Below are 13,811 nucleotides of genomic sequence, written 5' to 3' on the forward strand. Positions count from 1 at the left end.
ATTCACCTTCTGCTACCATTTCTGTCAAGCCGTCCACACATTCACCTTCTGCTACCATTTCTGTCAAGCCGTCCACACATTCACCTTCTGCTACCATTTCTGTCAAGCCGTCCACACATTCACCTTCTGCTACCATTTCTGTCAAGCAGTCCACACATTCACCTTCTGCTACCATTTCTGTCAAGCCGTCCACACATTCACCTTCTGCTACCATTTCTGTCAAGCCGTCCACGCATTCACCTTCTGCTACCATTTCTGTCAAGCCGTCCACACATTCACCTTCTGCTACCATTTCTGTCAAGCCGTCCACACATTCACCTTCTGCTACCATTTCTGTCAAGCCGTCCACGCATTCACCTTCTGCTACCATTTCTGTCAAGCCGTCCACACATTCACCTTCTGCTACCATTTCTGTCAAGCCGTCCACGCATTCACCTTCTGCTACCATTTCTGTCAAGCCGTCCACACATTCACCTTCTGCTACCATTTCTGTCAAGCCGTCCACGCATTCACCTTCTGCTACCATTTCTGTCAAGCCGTCCACGCATTCACCTTCTGCTACCATTTCTGTCAAGCCGTCCACGCATTCACCTTCTGCTACCATTTCTGTCAAACCGTCCACGCATTCACCTTCTGCTACCATTTCTGTCAAACCGTCCACACATTCACCTTCTGCTACCATTTCTGTCAAGCCGTCCACACATTCACCTTCTGCTACCATTTCTGTCAAGCCGTCCACACATTCACCTTCTGCTACCATTTCTGTCAAGCCGTCCACGCATTCAGTTTGACTCATATGTTCGATAAATCCAACGAATGCACCACACTGAACGCTCTGCAACTGTCTCTGCAACGCAAACGCAGGGTTTGATTGGAAATGAATGTCATTCTGGTGTAACCAAAATGTCAACACTGTCGGTGTGATCGAAGCGTCAGTGAAAAAACAGCATGCAGACAAAACAGGCCTTTTGCAATACTTCAAATACAATCGAGTATAAACACAGGTTGGATAGTAAATGGCTTCTGCTGAAAAGAGAAGACTCTATGCTATAGACTACCAGATAGTAAATGGCTTCTGCTGAAAAGAGAAGACTCTATGCTATAGACTACCAGATAGTAAATGGCTTCTGCTGAAAGAGAAGACTCTATGCTATAGACTACCAGATAGTAAATGGCTTCTGCTGAAAAGAGAAGACTCTATGCTATAGACTACCAGATAGTAAATGGCTTCTGCTGAAAAGAGAAGACTCTATGCTATAGACTACCAGATAGTAAATGGCTTCTGCTGAAAAGAGAAGACTCTATGCTATAGTCTACCAACACATTTATCAACTTCAAATATTGTTTTAGTAAGTAAAACGAGAGAGAGATGCTTTTGAGCTGCATCGACCATCACCAGATAGTGAGCTACTATCATTGGGTGAGTCAGTGAAACTGGAAGGCATTTTTAGGACTATAATTTCCTCCTCCTACTGTAGCCTACAATATGTCTCTCCACACACCTTGGACTGGGCTGTTGATGGATTCAAGACCATACTGTAACCGACAATATGTCTCTCCACACACCTTGGACTGGTCTGTTGATGGATTCAAGACCATACTGTAGCCTACAATATGTCTCTCCACACACCTTGGACTGGGCTGTTGATGGATTCAAGACCATACTGTAACCGACAATATGTCTCTCCACACACCTTGGACTGGGCTGTTGATGGATTCAAGACCATACTGTAGTCGACAATATGTCTCTCCACACACCTTGGACTGGGCTATTGATGGATTCAAGACCATACTGTAGCCTACAATATGTCTCTCCACACACCTTGGACTGGGCTATTGATGGATTCAAGACCATACTGTAGCCGACAATATGTCTCTCCACACACCTTGGACTGGGCTGTTGATGGATTCAAGACCATACTGTAGCCTACAATATGTCTCTCCACACACCTTGGACTGGGCTGATGATGGATTCAAGACCATACTGTAGCCGACAATATGTCTCTCCACACACCTTGGACTGGGCTGTTGATGGATTCAAGACCATACTGTAGCCGACAATATGTCTCTCCACACACCTTGGACTGGGCTGTTGATGGATTCAAGACCATACTGTAGCCTACAATATGTCTCTCCACACACCTTGGACTGGGCTGTTGATGGATACAAGACAAGGTTGCTTTGATTGATCTCAGATTCTGTTTGTCAGAGTCAAAGTTCCCTGCCATTTTGATCATTTGCATGGTGTTAAAAAAAATTCTACATCAGACAGCCTGTCTGTGGGAAAGTTGGATATTACTGTAGGTTATTCAATTACTGCATCTGAGCTCCTATATTACTGCAGGTTATTCAATTACTGCATCTGAGCTCCTATATTACTGCAGGTTATTCAATTACTGCATCTGAGCTCCTATATTACTGCAGGTTATTCAATTACTGCATCTGAGCTCATATATTACTGTAGGTTATTCAATTACTGCATCTGAGCTCCTATATTACTGCAGGTTATTCAATTACTGCATCTGAGCTCCTATATTACTGTAGGTTATTCAATTACTGCATCTGAGCTCATATTACTGCAGGTTATTCAATTACTGCATCTGAGCTCCTATATTACTGCAGGTTATTCAATTACTGCATCTGAGCTCCTATATTACTGCAGGTTATTCAATTACTGCATCTGAGCTCCTATATTACTGCAGGTTATTCAATTACTGCATCTGAGCTCATATATTACTGTAGGTTATTCAATTACTGCATCTGAGCTCCTATATTACTGTAGGTTATTCAATTACTGCATCTGAGCTCCTATATTACTGCAGGTTATTCAATTACTGCATCTGAGCTCATATATTACTGTAGGTTATTCAATTACTGCATCTGAGCTCCTATATTACTGCAGGTCATTCAATTACTGCATCTGAGCTCCTATATTACTGCAGGTTATTCAATTACTCCACTTCAGTGAGAGCCTCTACTCTTCTGCATTGTCTTGAACTAGGCACCCTATGTCCTTTATAGCACAAAGTAGTGCACTCAAAGTTGTGGTCAAAGTAGTGGTCAAAGTAGTGGTCAAAGTAGTGCACTCAAAGTAGTGCACTCTGTAGGGTATAAGGTGCCATTTGGAACGTATCCTGTGAGAAAGTAGTGCTCAGATTTCAGCCTGAATCTACTGGTCTTCAACCATGTGAAACTAAAAGCTGATAGACTCATTATTAATATACTGGTCTTCAACCATGTGAAACTAAAAGCTGATAGACTCATTATTAATCTACTGGTCTTCAACCATGTGAAACTAAAAGGTGTCTCATTTGTTTGGATTTACTCCCCCTAGTGGTAGAATTCTATAACACATCTGATTTGAAATGTGGAGGGAGAGAAAGACAGAGAGGGAGAGGGAGGGACAGAGAGTGAAAGAGAGAGAGAGACAGAGAGAGAGACATAGAGAGAGAAAGAGAGACAGAGAGAGGGACAAAGAGATAGACAGAAAGAGAGAGAGTGTGAGTGAGAGTGAGAGAGAGTGAGAGTGAGAGAGAGTGTGAGTGAGAGTGAGAGTGAGAGAGAGTGAGAGTGAGAGAGGGACAAAGAGAGAGACATAGAGAAAGAGAGACAGAGAGAGAGTGTGAGTGATAGTGAGAGGATATATATATAGAAAGAGAGAGAGAGTGAGAGAGAGGATATATATATATATATAGAGAGAGAGAGCTATAGAAGGAGGGGTATCCTGCCACTGGTTTCCTGCCACTGGTACCCTGCCACTGTTATTCTGCCACTGGTACCCGGCCACTGGTAGCCGGCCACTGGTATCCTGCCACTGGTATCCTGCCACTGGTATCCTGCCACTGGTATCCTGCCACTGGTTTCCTGCCACTGGTATCCTGCCACTGGTATCCTGCCACTGGTACCCTGCCACTGGTACCCTGCCACTGGTACCCTGCCACTGGTACCCTGCCACTGGTACCCTGCCACTGGTATCCTGCCTGCACTGTGTGAGCACCGACAGAGATGTCCGCCTCGCTTCGCATTCCTAGGAAACTACGCAGTATTTTGTTTTTTTACGTGTTCTTTCTTACATTGGTACCCCAGGTCATCTTAGGTTTCATTACATACAGTCCGGAGGAACTACTGGATATAAGAGCAACGTCAACTCACCATCATTACGACCAGGAATATGACTGTCCCGAAGCGAATCCTGTGTTTTGCCTTCCACCCAGGACAATGGATCAGATCCCAGCTGGCAAACCAAAACAACGACGCCGTAAAAGGGGCAAATGAAGCGACCTTCTGGTCAGGATCCGGAGACGGTCACATCACGCACCGCTCCCCAGCATACTACTCGCCAATGTCCAGTCTCTTGACAACAAGGTTGATGAAATCCCAGAGAGACATCAGAGACTGTAACGATCTTAGCTTCACGGAAACATGGCTCACTCGAGACACGCTAACGGAGTCGGTGCAGCCAGCTGGTTTCTTCACGCATCTCGCTGACAGAAGAAAGATGCCTTATGATTAACGAGACGTGGTGTTATCATAACAACATACAGGAACTCAAGTCCTTCTGTTCACCTGACTTAGAATTCCTCACAATCAAATGTCGACCGCATTATCTACCAAGAGAATTCTCTTCGATTATAACCACAGCCGCATATATTCCCCCCCAAGCAGACACATTGATGGCCCTGAACAAACTTTATTTGATTCTATGTAAACTGGAAACCACATATCCTGAGGCTGCATTCATTGTAGCTGGGGATTTTAACAAGGCTAATCAGAAAACAAGACTCCCTAAATTATATCTGCATATTGGTTGTGCTACTGGTAAAACCCTGGATCATTGTTATTCTAACAGCATTTGTGCAAAACTGAAAGCGCGAACCACTGCTTTTAACCACGGCAAGGTGACCGGAAACATGACCGAATACAAACAGTGTAGCTATTCCCTCCACAAGGCAATCAAACAAGTTAAGCGTCAGTATAGAGACAAAGTAAAGTCGCAATTCAACGGCTCAGACACAAGAGGTAGGTGGCAGGGTCTACAGTCAATCACGGATTATAATAAGAAAACCAGCCCCATCGCGGACCAGGATGTCTTGCTCCCAGACAGACTAAACAACTTCTTTGCTCGCTTTGAAGACAATACAGTGCCACTGACACGGCTTGCTACCAAAACCTGCGGACTCTCCTTCACTGCAGCCGACGTGAGTAAAACATTTAAACGTGTTAACCCTCGCAAGGCTGCAGGCCCAGACGACATCCCCAGCCACGGTCTCAGAGCATGCGCAGACCAGCTGGCTGGTGTGTTTACGGACATATTCAATCAGTCCTTATCCCAGTCTGCTGTTCCCACATTGTTCCTGTTCCCAAGAAAGCTAAGGTAACTGAAGTGTCATCATGAAGTGCTTTGAGAGACTAGTCAAGGATCATATCACCTCCACCCTACTGACACCCTAGACCCACTCCAATTTGCTTACCGCCCCAATAGGTCCACAGACGACGCAATCGCAACCCCACTGCACACTGCCCTAACCCACCTGGACAAGAGGAATACCTATGTGAGAATGCTGTTCATCGAACACAGCTCAGCATTTAACACCATAGTACCCTCCAAACTCGTCATCAAGCTCGAGACCCTGGGTCTAGACCATGCCCTGTGCAACTGGGTCCTGGACTTCCTCACAGGCCGCCTCCAGGTGGAGAGGGTAGGTAACAACATCTCCACCCCGCTGATCCTCAACACTGGGGCCCCACAAGGGTGTGTTCTGAGCCCTCTCCTGTACTCCCTGTTCACCCACGACTGCGTGGCCACGCACGCCTCCAAATCAATCATCAAGTTTGCAGACGACACTGCCGTGGTAGGCTTGATTACCAACAACGACAAGATGACCTACAGGGAGGAGTTGAGGGCCCTCGGAGTGTAATGTCAGGAAAATAACCTCACACTCAACGTCAACAAAACAAAGGAGATGATCGTGGACTTCAGGAAACAGCAGAGAGAGCACCCCCCTACCCATATCGACGGGACAGCAGTGGAGAGGGAAGTAAGTTTTAAGTTCCTTTTCGGCTTGTCAATCGAGAGCATCCTGTTGGGCTGTATCACCGCCTGGTACGGCAACTGCTCCGCCCACAACCGTAAGGCTCTCCAGAGGGTAGTGAGGTCTGCACAACGGATCACCGGGGGCAAACTACCTGCCCTCCAGGACACCTACACCACCCGATGTCACAGGAAGGCCATAAAGATCATCAAGGACAACAACCACCCCAGTCACTGCCTGTTCAACCCGCTATCATCATCCAGAAGGCGAGGTCAGTACAGGTGCATCAAAGCAGGGACCGAGAGAAAAACAGCTTCTATCTCAAGGCCATCAGACTGTTAAACAGCCACCACTAACATTGAGTGGCTGCTGCCAACACACTGACTCAACTCCAGCCACTTTAATAATGGAAAAATTTATGTGAAAAATGTATCACTAGTCACTTTAAACAATGCCACTTAATATAATGTTTACATACCCTACATTACTCATCTCATATGTACTCTATACCATCTACTGCATCTTGCCTATGCCGTTCTGTACCATCACTCATTCATATATCTTTATGTACATATTCTTCATCTCTTTACACTTGTGTGTGTGTGTAAGGTAGTTGTGAAATTGTCAGGTTAGATTACTCGTTGGTTATTACGGCATTGTCGGAACTAGAAGCACAAGTATTTCACTACACTCGCATTAACATCTGCTAACCATGTGTATGACAAATAAAATTGGATTTGATTTGATTCTGTTAGACTCAGTCAGACAGCAGCAAACCACAGACTGCTTTACGGAAATACTCTCCACCAACACGCATGTCACTATGTCACCCTGAGAGCCAATCAGAAACATTTCTCCTTCTCTCAGAACTGACTGACTGGAGGAAACAGTTCTCCTTCTATAATCAGTGACTGACTGACTGGAAGAAAGGCCCTACGTGGGTATCAGTTACATCAGCAGTACGATGACAAGTAATCCACTTTGTGGTTGGACAGAAATCACTTTTATCTCTCTCTGTCAATTGATCATTTATCCCTTGGTACAGCGATTTTTTTTTTTTTACCTTTATTTAACTAGGCAAGTCAGTTAAGAACAAATTCTGATTTTCAATGACAGCCTAGGAACAGTGGGTTAACTGCCTGTTCAAGGGCAGAACGACCTTGTCAGCTCGGGGGTTTGAACTTGCAACATTCCGGTTGCTAGTCCAACGCTCTAACCACTAGGCTACCCTGCCGCCCCAAATCCATCCCAATACACATTTTGACAAACCATTCTGGATGACAACATTGATAAAGTATTGCCATTCCATTGTTTTCTATTATTCAATGATACAAAAATTGTATTTAATTTATTCTATAAGATAAATATAAAGATAACATAGGATAAAGATAAGACAGCATAAAGATAAGACAACATAAAGATAAGACAACATAAAGATAAGACAACATAAAGAGAAGACAACATAGAGAGAAGACAACATAAAGAGAAGACAACATAAAGAGAAGACAACAAAGAGAAGACAACATAAAGAGAAGACAACATAAAGAGAAGACAACATAAAGAGAAGACAACATAAAGAGAAGACAACATAAAGATAAGAGTGAAGATAAGACAACATAACACTACATGACAAAGAATATATTAGATTAGATAAAGATAAGATAAGATGACATGACATATAGATAAGATGACATAAAGAATAGATTAGATTAGATAAAGATAAGAGATAGTTTCATTTTGGTAGAAATAGCTGAGTGCTACACAGCATCATACTTCCTGTGGGGAATTCAGGAAGTGTAGCAGCCACAGAGACACTTTTACCTTGTTAGACAATTCACTGTGGTTTGGAAATAACTTTGCTGCTAGACACCTTCAATTCCTAGTAATGCTTACAGTGTGTGGAAACTCAGACTCTGTATGTATCCCAAATCACACCATATATAGTTCACTACTTTTGACCAGGGCCTAAAGCATAGTGCACTGTGTAGGGAATAGTTTGACATTTGGGATGTAATATTGTTGATGCAAATTTTCATTTTTTTTTACAAGAACAACTTTCCTATATATCACACTACTCAGCCTAGGTCACCTCCTATATATATCACACCAACTCAGCCCAGGTCACCTCCTATATATCACACAAACTCAGCCCAGGTCACCTCCTATATATCACACCAACTCAGCCCAGGTTTACTCCTATATATCACACCAACTCAGCCCAGGTTTACTCCTATATATCACACCAACTCAGCCCAGGATACCTCCTATATATCACACCAACTCAGCCCAGGTCACCTCCTATATATCACACCGACTCAGCCCAGGTTACCTCCTATATATCACACCAACTCAGCCCAGGTTACCTCCTATATATCACACTACTCAGCCTAGGTTACCTCCTATATATCACACCAACTCAGCCCAGGTTACCTCCTATATATCACACTACTCAGCCTAGGTTTACTCCAATATATCACACCAACGGCAGGTTGACTCACATATACGGTGGCTTGATTAGGGGGACCTTGCGTGCGCTGCAGGATTTTAATCCATGACGGCGTAGTGTGTTACGAATGGTTTTCTTTGAGACTGTGGTCCCAGCTCTCTTCAGGTCATTGACCAGGTCCTGCCGTGTAGTTCTGGGCTGATCCCTCACCTTCCTCATGATCATTGATGCCCCACAAGATGAGATCTTGCATGGAGCCCCAGACCGAGGGTGATTGACCGCCATCTTGATCTTCTTCCATTTTCTAATAATTGCGCCAACAGTTGTTGCCTTCTCACCAAGCTGCTTGCCTATTGTCCTGTAGCCCATCCCAGCCTTGTGCAGGTCTACAATTTTAGCCCAGATGTCCTTACACAGCTCTCTGGTCATTGTGGAGAGGTTGGAGTCTGTTTGATTGAGTGTGTGGACAGGTGTCTTTTATACAGGTAACGAGTTCAAACAGGTGCAGTTAATACAGGTAATGAGTGGAGAACAGGAGGGCTTCTTAAAGAAAAACTAACAGGTCTGTGAGAGCCGGAATTCTTACTGGTTGGTGGTGATCAAATACTTATGTCATGGACCCATAGGGGTAGTGCACTACTTTAGACCAGGGCCCATAGGGGTAGTGCACTACTTTAGACCAGGACCCATAGGGGTAGTGCACTACTTTAGACCAGGGCCTATAGGGGTAGTGCACTACTTTAGACCAGGACCTATAGAGGTAGTGCACTACTTTAGACCAGGCCCATAGGGGTAGTGCACTACTTTAGACCAGGACCCATAGGGGTAGTGCACTACTTTAGACCAGGACCCATAGGGGTAGTGCACTACTTTAGACCAGGGCCCATAGGGGTAGTGCACTACTTTAGACCAGGACCCATAGGGGTAGTGCACTACTTTAGACCAGGGCCCATAGGGGTAGTGCACTACTTTAGACCAGGGCCCCATAGGGGTAGTGCACTACTTTAGACCAGGGCCCCATAGGGGTAGTGCACTACTTTAGACCAGGGCCCTATACTCTATAAGGATTACTGAACGGAATACGTGAGCGGGGAGAGAAAAGCTGAGTGTCTTTCTGTGCATCATGGTTGGAACCACAGCTGGTTACGAGTAGTTCCTATACCACATCATCAGCATTATCTATAAGACTAACCACAGCTGGTTACTAGTAGATCCTACTCCACATCAGCAGCATTATCTATAAGACTAACCACAGCTGGTTACTAGTAGTTCCTACTCCACATCATCAGCATTATCTATAAGACTAACCACAGCTGGTTACTAGTAGTTCCTACTCTACACCATCAGCATTATCTATAAGACTAACCACAGCTGGTTACTAGTAGATCCTACTCCACATCAGCAGCATTATCTATAAGACTAACCACAGCTGGTTACTAGTAGTTCCTACTCCACATCATCAGCATTATCTATAAGACTAACCACAGCTGGTTACTAGTAGTTCCTGCTCCACATCAGCAGCATTATCTATAAGACTAACCACAGCTGGTTACTAGTAGTTCCTACTCCACGTCATCAGCATTAACTATAAGACTAACCACAGCTGGTTACTAGTAGTTCCTACTCCACATCATCAGCATTATCTATAAGACTAACCACAGCTGGTTACTAGTAGTTCCTACTCCACGTCATCAGCATTATCTATAAGACTAACCACAGCTGGTTACTAGTAGTTCCTACACCACATCATCAGCAGTATCTATAAGACTAACTACAGCTGGTTACTAGTAGTTCCTACACCACATCATCAGCATTATCTATAAGACTAACCACAGCTGGTTACTAGTAGTTCCTACACCACATCATCAGCATTATCTATAAGACTAACCACAGCTGGTTACTAGTAGTTCCTACTCCACATCATCAGCATTATCTATAAGACTAACCACAGCTGGTTACTAGTAGTTCCTACTCCACGTCATCAGCATTATCTATAAGACTAACCACAGCTGGTTACTAGTAGTTCCTACTCCACATCATCAGCATTATCTATAAGACTAACCACAGCTGGTTACTAGTAGTTCCTACTCCACATCATCAGCATTATCTATAAGACTAACCACAGCTGGTTACTAGTAGTTCCTACTCCACGTCATCAGCATTATCTATAAGACTAACCACAGCTGGTTACTAGTAGTTCCTACTCCACGTCATCAGCATTATCTATAAGACTAACCACAGCTGGTTACTAGTAGTTCCTACTCCACGTCATCACCATAGCATTAGGATTAGCTACAAACTGTTCTCATGCACTACTTTAGACCAGGGCCCATAAGGGTAGTGCACTACTTTAGACCAGGACCCATAGGGGTAGTGCACTACTTTAGACCAGGACCCATAGGGGTAGTGCACTACTTTAGACCAGGACCCATAGGGGTAGTGCACTACTTTAGACCAGGACCCATAGGGGTAGTGCACTACTTTAGACCAGGACCCATAGGGGTAGTGCACTACTTTAGACCAGGACCCATAGGGGTAGTGCACTACTTTAGACCAGGGCCCCATAGGGGTAGTGCACTACTTTAGACCAGGGCCCATAGGGGTAGTGCACTACTTTAGACCTAGTTTCTCTGTATACGACATCTCTCATTTTGAATAGAAACCCAAACTGTCAAAAGGTAGCCAGTGTGATGCTGATAAACTGTAGTGAACTATTGATACAAATTTTGACAAAAATATATACACGTATGAGCAGATCAACATATTGTATAACAGCAGGTCACATACTGTATCACGTTTCTGACTAGGTCATGATAATGTTGGGTAGTGGAGGTGGTAGGTATTTAGACATGATAATGTTGGGTAGTGGAGGTGGTAGGTATTTAGACATGACAATGTGAGTGGTGGAGGTGGTAGGTATTTAGACATGATAATGTTGAGTAGTGGAGGTGGTAGGTATTTAGACATGATAATGTTATGTAGTGGAGGTGGTAGATATTTAGACATGATAATGTTGGGTAGTGGAGGTGGTAGGTATTTAGACATGACAATGTGGGTGGTGGAGGTGGTAGGTATTTAGACATGATAATGTTGAGTAGTGGAGATGGTAGGTATTTAGACATGATAATGTTATGTAGTGGAGGTGGTAGATATTTAGACATGATAATGTTGGGTAGTGGAGGTGGTAGGTATTTAGACATGTCTCTGGGTAGTGGAGGTGGTAGGTATTTAGACATATCTCTGGGTAGTGGAGGTGGTAGGTATTTAGACATTTCTCTGGGTAGTGGAGGTGGTAGGTATTTAGACATGTCTCTGGGTAGTGGTGGTGGTAGGTATTTAGACATGTCTCTGGTTAGTGAAGGTGGTAGGTATTTAGACATGATAATGTTGGGTAGTGGAGGTGGTAGGCATTTAGAGATGACAATGTTAGGTAATGAAGGTGGAAGGCATTTAGACATGATAATGTTGGGTAGTGGATGTGATAGGTAATTAGACATGATAATGTTGGGTGGTGGATGTGGTAGGTATTTAGACGTGATCATGTTGGGTAGCGGAGGTGGTAGGTTTTTAGAGATGTCTCTGGGTAGTGGAGGTGGTAGGTATTTTGACATGATAATGTTGGGTATTGGAGATGGTAGGTATTTAGACATGTCTCTGGGTAGTTGAGGTGGTAGGTAATTAGACATGATAATGTTAGGCAGTGGAGGTGGTAGGTATTTAGACATGATAATGTTGGGTAGTGGAGGTGGTAGGTATTTAGACATGATAATGTTGGGTAGTGGAGGTGGTTGGTGTTTAGACATGATAATATTGGATAGTGGAGGTGGTAGGTATTTAGACATGTCTCTGGGTAGTGGAGGTGGTAGGTATTTAGACATATCTCTGGGTAGTGGAGGTGGTAGGTATTTAGACATGTCTCTGGGTAGTGGAGGTGATAGGTATTTAGACATGTCTCTGGGTAGTGGAGGTGGTAGGTATTTAAACATGTCTCTGGGTAGTGGAGGTGGTAGGTATTTAGACATGTCTCTGGGTAGTGGAGGTGGTAGGTTTTTAGACATGATAATGTTGGGTAGTGGAGGTGGTAGGTATTTAGACATGTCTCTGGGTAGTGTAGGTGGTAGGTATTTAGTCATGATAATGTTGTGTGAAGGTGGTAGGTATCTAAACATGCCTCTGGGTAGTGGAGGTGGTAGGTATTTAGACATGTCTCTGGGTAGTAGAGGTGGTAGGTATTTAGACATGATAATGTTGTGTAGTGGAGGTGGTTGGTATTTAGACATGATAATGTGGGTAGTGGAGGTGGTTGGTATTTAGACATGTCTTTGGGTAGTGGAGGTGGTAGGTATTTAGACATGATAATGTTGGGTAGTGGAGGTGGTAGGTATTTAGACATGATAATGTGGGTAGTGGAGGTGGTAGTTATTTAGACATGATAATGTTGGGTAGTGGAGGTGGTAGGTATTTAGACATGATAATGTTGGGTAGTGGTGGTGGTAGGTATTTAGACATGACAATGTGGGTGGTGGAGGTGGTAGGTATTTAGACATGATAATGTTGAGTAGTGGAGGTGGTTGGTATTTAGACATGATCATGTTGGGTAGTGGAGGTGGTTGGTGTTTAGACATGATAATGTTGGATAGTGGAGGTGGTAGGTATTTAGACATGTGTCTGGGTAGTGGAGGTGGTAGGTATTTAGGCATGTCTCTGGGTAGTGGAGGTGGTAGGTATTTAGACATGATAATGTTAGGTAGTGGAGGTGGTTGGTATTTAGACATGATAATGTTGGGTAATGGAGGTGGTAGATATTTAGACATGATCATGTTGGGTAGTGGAGGTGGTTGGTGTTTAGACATGATAATGTTGGATAGTGGAGGTGGTAGGTATTTAGACATGTCTCTGGGTAGTGGTGGTGGTAGGTATTTAGACATGTCTCTGGGTAGTGAAGGTGGTAGGTATTTAGACATGATAATGTTGGGCAGTGAAGGTGGTAGGCATTTAGAGATGACAATGTTAGGTAATGGAGGTGGTAGGCATTTAGACATGATAATGTTGGGTAGTGGATGTGGTAGGTATTTAGACATGATAATGTTGGGTGGTGGAGGTGGTAGGCATTTAGACATGATAATGTTGGGTAGTGGATGTGGTAGGTATTTAGACATGATAATGTTGGGTAGCGGAGGTGGTAGGTTTTTAGAGATGTCTCTGGGTAGTGGAGGTGGTAGGTATTTTGACATGATAATGTTGGGTAGTGGAGATGGTAGGTATTTAGACATGTCTCTGGGTAGTGGAGGTGGTAGGTATTTAGACATGTCTCTGGGTAGTGGAGGTGGTAG

This window comes from Oncorhynchus kisutch, unplaced genomic scaffold (genome assembly GCF_002021735.2).
Source record: "Oncorhynchus kisutch isolate 150728-3 unplaced genomic scaffold, Okis_V2 scaffold1236, whole genome shotgun sequence".
NCBI lineage: Eukaryota > Metazoa > Chordata > Actinopteri > Salmoniformes > Salmonidae > Oncorhynchus > Oncorhynchus kisutch.